The 7,255-nt window shown below is 38.9% G+C and overlaps 1 long non-coding RNA gene across 1 annotated transcript in view; it reads right to left on the bottom strand.

Moving 5' to 3' along the window:
- Positions 1-1,011: 1,011 nt before the first annotated feature.
- The window catches only part of LOC116869025, a 14,036-nt gene continuing 7,792 nt past the window's right edge, over positions 1,012-7,255 (bottom strand). Inside the window, exons 2-3 of the long non-coding RNA XR_004382950.1 lie at positions 1,646-1,708; positions 1,012-1,085 (exon numbers count right to left, since the gene is read on the bottom strand). This is a non-coding gene — a long non-coding RNA (uncharacterized LOC116869025). The remainder of the gene's footprint in view (positions 1,086-1,645; positions 1,709-7,255) is intronic.

The following is a 7,255-nucleotide window of genomic DNA, read 5'->3' on the forward strand; positions in this document are numbered from 1 at the left end:
AAGATCCAGAAGTCATGCATTTACTTGTATTTATGTGGCATTTACTTACCCAAAGGAGTTGAAAGAAAACTTATGTCCACTCAAAATTCTGCACGCAGATGTTTAGAAGGATTTTAGTCATAAATGCCAAAACTTTGAAGCAACCAAGATGCCCATCAGTAGATTAATGGATAAATAAATGATGGTACCTCCAAACAGTGACATATTACTTAGTGCTAAAAAGGAATGGTCTACTAAGCCATGAAAAGACATGGAGAAATCTTAAACACGTATTACCATGCGGGGAAAAAAAGCAATCTGAAAAGGCTACATACTGGGTGATTCCAACTATACAACATTCTGGGAAAGGCAAAACTGAAGACAGTAAAAAAGTCAGTGGTTGCCATGGCATGGGCAGGAGGATGATTGGGGGAAGTGCAGGGAGTTTTTAGGGCAGTGAAAATGCTCTGTAAAATACCATAATAAAGGGGTGCCTGAGTGGCTCAATGGGTTGAGCCTCTGCCTTGGGCTCAGGTCATGATCTCAGCTTCCTGGGATAGAGCCCACAGCGCATTGGGTTCTCTGCTCAGCAGGGAGCCTGCTTCCCCCTCCCGCCTCCACCTGTCTCTCTGCCTACTTGTGATCGCTCTGTCAAATAAATAAAATACCATAATAATAGTTACATGTCATTATATGTTTATCAAACCCACAGAACGTACAAGAGTGAATCTTCATGTAAACTATGGATTCTAGGTAATAATGATGTGTCAGTGTTGGTTCACTAATTGTAACAAATGTACCACTTTGTGGAGGATATTGTAATAAGGGAGGCTATGCATGCGTGGGGGCAAGGAGAATTTGGAAAATCTCTATACCTTCCTCTCAGTTTTGCTGTGAATCTTAAACCTCTCTAAAAAAAATTAAATCTTAATTTAAAAAAAAAAAGATGTAGAAAGAAACTAGATGTAAAATATTACAATATTTTATTATTTCATTTATTTGAAATTTATAGAAACAGCAAATCTATAAAGACAGAAAGTTGAACTATGGTTTTCTCAGTCTGAAGACAGGAGTGGGATTGACTGCAAATGAGCACAAGGCAACTTCTGGAGTGATAAGAATGATTTAAAACGGAGTTATTAACTCAGTTTGTTAAGTGTGTGCTTTCAGCTCTGGTCATGATCCCAGGGTCCTGGGATAGAGTCCACTTTGGGCTCCTTGCTCAGTGGGAAGTCTGCTTCTCCCTCTTCCTATCTCTCTTCCTATCCCTTTATCCCTCTCCCACTGCTAGTGTTCTCTCTCTGTCTCAAATAAATACAGTAAAACCAGGTTGTGGTGATAGTGGATAGCTCCATGAGATTACTAAATTCACCTAACTACACATAGAGTGAGTAATCACATGGTATGTAAATTGTGCTTCAATAAAACAGCTCAAGAAGAAGGAGAAAGAGAAAAGAAGGAGGAGGAGGACATGAGGGAGGAGGAGAAGAAGGGAGAGAAGAGAAGAAGAAGAGGCAAAGAGAAGGAAGGGAAGGGAAGGGAGGAAAAGGGAGGGGAAGGGAAAGGAAGTGAAGGGAAGGGAAGGAAAGAGAGGAGAGCTCACTGCTGCACAGTTAGCCACCCTGTCCCCAGCTGCATACTTGTTAGTTCCAGCTCTGATATTTACCAGCTTTGCAATCTTGGCCAGTCACTGGATAAATGAAAACTCAGAACTCCTTCCAAACATCTTCTAGGAAAATGAAATGGATTTTTAAATTATTAATAAGTATTGAAATGAACTTCTTTCCTCTTCATAAGAACTTAGCTTCTTATCATTTCCACTAAGAAAAAGATCATTCTAAAATAAATACCTCCATTTGCTACTTAAAACTGTTTTTTACATGTTCTTTTTGCAGTTGGTTCAAATTAGCATCCACACAAGGTGTACCCATTACATTTAGATTTTTCCTAAGTCTCTTTTAAGTTATAAGAGGAAAAGATGATGCTTGGAGGGCACTTCTTTTTTTTTTTTTTTAATATTTAACCATTATATTTTCACATCTTATTCTATAGCATTTTATTTTTTTTTATTTTTATTTATAATTTTATTTTTTATAAACATATATATATATTTTTTCCCCCAGGGGTACAGGTCTGTGAATCTCCACGTTTACACACTTCACAGCACTCACCATAGCACATACCCTACCCAATGTCCATAACCCACCCCCAACCCCCCTCTGCCCAGCAACCCTCAGTTTGTTTTTGTGAGATTAAGAGTCACTTATGGTTTGTCTCCCTCCCAATCCCAACTTGTTTCATTTACTCTTCTCCTACCACATTAACCCCCCATGTTGCATCTCCTCTCCCTCATATCAGGGAGATCATATGATAGTTGTCTTTCACTGATTGACTTATTTCGCTAAGCACGATACGCTCTAGTTCCATCCACGTTGTCGCAAATGGCAAGATTTCATTTCTTTTGATGGCTGCATAGTATTCCATTGTATATATATACCACATCTTCTTTATCCATTCGTCTGTTGATGGACATCTAGGTTCTTTCCATAGTTTGGCTATTGTAGACATATTGCTGCTATAAACATTCGGGTGCACGTGCCCCTTCGGATCACTACGTTTGTATCTTTAGGGTAAATACCCAGCAGTGCAATTGCTGGGTCATAGGGTAGTTCTATTTTCAACATTTTGAGGAACCTCCATGCTGTTTTCCAGAGTGGTTGCACCAGCTTGCATTCCCACCAACAGTGTAGGAGGGTTCCCCTCTCTCCGCTTCCTCGCCAGCATCTGTCATTTCCGGACTTGTTAATTTTAGCCATTCTGACTGGTGTGAGGTGGTATCTCATTGTGGTTTTGATTTGTATTTCCCTGATGCCGAGTGATATGGAGCACTTTTTCATGTGTCTGTTGGCCATCCGGATGTCTTCTTTGCAGAAATGTCTGTTCATGTCTTCTGCCCATTTCTTGATTGGATTATTTGTTCTTTGGGTGTTGAGTTTGCTAAGTTCTTTATAGATTTTGGACACTAGCCCTTTATCTGATATGTTGTTTGCAAATATCTTCTCCCATTCTGTCAGTTGTCTTTTGGTTTTGTGAACTGTTTCCTTTGCTGTGCAAAAGCTTTTGATCTTGATAAAATCCCAATAGTTCATTTTTGCCCTTGCTTCCCTTGCCTTTGGCGATGTTCCTAGGAAGATGTTGCTGTGGCTGAGGTCAAAGAGGTTGCTGCCTGTGTTCTCCTCAAGGATGTTGATGGATTCCTTTCTCACATTGAGGTCCTTCATCCATTTTGAGTCTATTTTCGGGTGTGGTGTAAGGAAATGATCCAATTTCATTTTTCTGCATGTGGCTGTCCAACTTTCCCAACACCATTTATTGAAGAGGCTGTCTTTTTTCCATTGGACATTCTTTCCTGCTTTGTCGGAGATTAGTTGACCATAGAGTTGAGGGTCTATTTCTGGGCTCTCTATTCTGTTCCATTGATCTATGTGTCTGTTTTTGTGCCAGTACCATGCTGTCTTGATGATGACAGCTTTGTAATAGAGCTTGAAGTCCGGAATTGTGATGCCACCAACTTTGGCTTTCTTTTTCAATATTCCTTTGGCTATTCGCGGTCTTCTCTGGTTCCATATAAATTTTAGGATTATTTGTTCCATTTCTTTGAAAAAAATGGATGGTACTTTGATAGGAATTGCATTAAATGTGTAGATTGCTTTAGGTAGCATAGACATTTTCACAATATTTATTCTTCCAATCCAGGAGCATGGAATATTATTCCATTTCTTTGTGTCTTCCTCAATTTCTTTCATGAGTACTTTATAGTTTTCTGTGTATAGATTCTTAGTCTCTTTGGTTAGGTTTATTCCTAGGTATCTTATAGTTTTGGGTGCAATTGTAAATGGGATGGACTCCTTAATTTCTCTTTCTTCTGTCTTGTTGTTGGTGTAGAGAAATGCGACTGATTTCTGTGCATTGATTTTATATCCTGACACGTTACTGAATTCCTGTACAAGTTCTAGAAGTTTTGGAGTGGAGTCTTTTGGGTTTTCTACATATAGTATCATATCATCTGCGAAGAGTGATAGTTTGACTTCTTCTTTGCCGATTTGGATGCCTTTAATTTCTTTTTGTTGTCTGATTGCTGAGGCTAGGACTTCTAGTACTATGTTGAATAGCAGTGGTGATAACGGACATCCCTGCCGTGTTCCTGACCTTAGAGGAAAAGCTTTCAATTTTTCTCCATTGAGAATGATATTTGCGATGGGTTTTTCATAGATGGCTTTGATAATATTGAGGTATGTGCCCTCTATCCCTACACTTTGAAGAGTTTTGATCAGGAAGGGATGCTATACTTTGTCAAATGCTTTTTCAGCATCTATGGAGAGTATCATATGGTTCCTGTTTTTTCTTTTATTAATGTGTTGTATCACATTGATTGATTTTGGATGTTGAACCAACCTTGCAGCCCTGGAATAAATCCCACTTGGTCATGGTGAATAATCCTTTTAATGTACTGTTGAATCCTATTGGCTAGTATTTTGGTGAGAATTTTTGCATCTGTGTTCATCAAGGATATTGGTCTGTAGTTCTCTTTTTTGATGGGATCCTTGTCTGGTTTGGGGATCAAGGTGAGGCTGGCCTCATAAAATGAGTTTGGAAGTTTTCCTTCCATTTCTATTTTTTGGAACAGTCTCAGGAGTATAGGAATTAGTTCTTCTTTAAATGTTTGGTAGAATTCCCCCGGGAAGCCGTCTGGCCCTGGGCTTTTGTTTGTTTGGAGATTTTTGATGACTGTTTCAATCTCCTTACCGGTTATGGGTCTGTTCAGGCTTTCTATTTCTTCCTGGTTCAGTTGTGGTAGTTTATATGTCTCTAGGAATGCATCCATTTCTTCTAGATTGTCCAATTTGTTGGTGTAGAGTTGCTCATAGTATGTTCTTATAATTGTCTGTATTTCTTTGGTGTTAGTTGTGATCTCTCCTCTTTCATTCATGATTTTATTTATTTGGGTCCTTTCTCTTTTCTTTTTGATAAGTCTGGCCAGGGGCTTATCAATCTTATTAATTCTTTCAAAGAACCAGCTCCTAGTTTCGTTGATTTGTTCTATTGTTTTTTTTGGTTTCTATTTCATTGATTTCTGCTCTGATCTTTATGATTTCTCTTCTCCTGCTGGGTTTAGGGTTTCTTTCTTGTTCTTTCTCCAGCTCCTTTAGGTGTAGGGTTACGTTGTGTACCTGAGACCTTTCTTGTTTCTTGAGAAAGGCTTGTACCGCTATATATTTTCCTCTCAGGACTGCCTTTGCTGTGTCCCACAGATTTTGAACTGTTGTATTTTCATTATCATTTGTTTCCATGAATTTTTTCAATTCTTCTTTAATTTCCTGGTTGACCCATTCATTCTTTAGAAGGATGCTGTTTAGTCTCCATGTATTTGGGTTCTTTCCAAATTTCCTCTTGTGATTGAGTTCTAGCTTCAGAGCATTGTGGTCTGAAAATACGCAGGGAATGATCCCAATCTTTTGATACCAGTTGAGACCTGATTTAGGACCGAGGATGTGATCTATTCTGGAGAATGTTCCATGTGCACTAGAGAAGAATGTGTATTCTATTGCTTTGGGATGAAATGTTCTGAATATATCTGTGATGTCCATCTGGTCCAGTGTGTCATTTAAGGCCTTTATTTCCTTGTTGATCTTTTGCTTGGATGATCTGTCCATTTCAGTGAGGGGAGTGTTAAAGTCCCCTACTATTATTGTATGATTGTGGATGTGTTTCTTTGATTTTGTTATTAATTGGTTTACATAGTTGGCTGCTCCCACGTTAGGGGCATAGATATTTACAATTGTTAGATCTTCTTGTTGGACAGATCTTTTGAGTATGATATAGTGTCCTTCCTCATCTCTTATTATAGTCTTTGGCTTAAAATCTAATTGATCTAAGGATTGCCACTCCTGCTTTCTTCTGATGTCCATTAGCATGGTAAATTCTTTTCCACCCCCTCACTTTAAATCTGGTGGTGTCTTCGGGTTTAAAATGAGTTTCTTGAAGGCAACATATAGATGGGTTTTGTTTTTTTATCCATTCTGATACCCTGTGTCTTTTGATTGGGGCATTCAGCCCATTAACATTCAGGGTAACTATTGAGAGTTATGAATTTAGTGCCATTGGATTGCCTGTAAGGTGACTGTTATTGTGTATTGTCTCTGTTCCTTTCTGATCTACTAGTTTTAGGGTCTCTCTTTGCTTAGAGGACCCCTTTCAATATTTCCTGTAGAGCTGGCTTGGTGTTTGCAAATTCTTTCAGTTTTTGTTTGTCCTGGAAGCTTTTAATCTCTCCTTCTATTTTCAATGATAGCCTAGCTGCATATAGTATTCTTGGCTGCATGTTTTTCTCGTTTAGTACTCTGAATATATCATGCCAGCTCTTTCTGGCCTGCCAGGTCTCTGTGGATAAGTCTGCTGCCAATCTAATATTTTTACCATTGTATGTTACAGACTTCTTCTCCCGGGCTGCTTTCAGGATTTTCTCTTTGTCACTAAGACTTGTAAATTTTACTATTAGGTGACGGGGTGTGGACCCATTCTTATTGATTTTGAGTGGGGTTCTCTGAACCTCCTGGATTTTGATGCTTGTTCCCTTTGCCATATTGGGGAAATTCTCTCCAATTATTCTCTCCAATATACCTTCTGCTTCCCTCTCTCTTTCTTCTTCTTCTGGAATCCCAATTATTCTAATGTTGTTTCGTCTTATGGTGTCACTTATCTCTTGAATTCTGCCCTCGTGGTCCAGTAGCTGTTTGTCCCTCTTTTGTTCAGCTTCTTTATTCTCTGTCATTTGGTCTTCTATATCGCTAATTCTCTCTTCTGCCTCATTTATCCTAGCAGTGAGAGCCTCCATTTTTGATTGCACCTCATTAATAGCTTTTTTTATTTCAACTTGATTAGATTTTAGTTCTTTTATTTCTCCAGAAAGGGCTTTTATATCTCCCAAGAGGGTTTCTCTAATATCTTCCATGCCTTTTTCGAGCCCAGCTAGAACCTTGAGAATCGTCATTCTGAACTCTAGATCTGACATATTACCAATGTCTGTATTGATTAGGTCCTTAGCCTTTGGTACTGCCTCTTGTTCTTTTTTTTGTGGTGAATTTTTCCGCCTTGTCATTTTGTCCAGATAAGAGTATATGAAGGAGTAAGTAAAATACTAAAAGGGTGGCAACAACCCCAGGAAAATATGCTTTAGCCAAATCAGAAGCGATCCCAAATCGTGGGGGGGGGGGGG

The sequence above is a fragment of the Lontra canadensis genome, unplaced genomic scaffold (assembly GCF_010015895.1).
Source record: "Lontra canadensis isolate GAN:19392208 unplaced genomic scaffold, GSC_riverotter_1.0 scaffold1, whole genome shotgun sequence".
Taxonomy (NCBI): Eukaryota; Metazoa; Chordata; class Mammalia; order Carnivora; family Mustelidae; genus Lontra; species Lontra canadensis.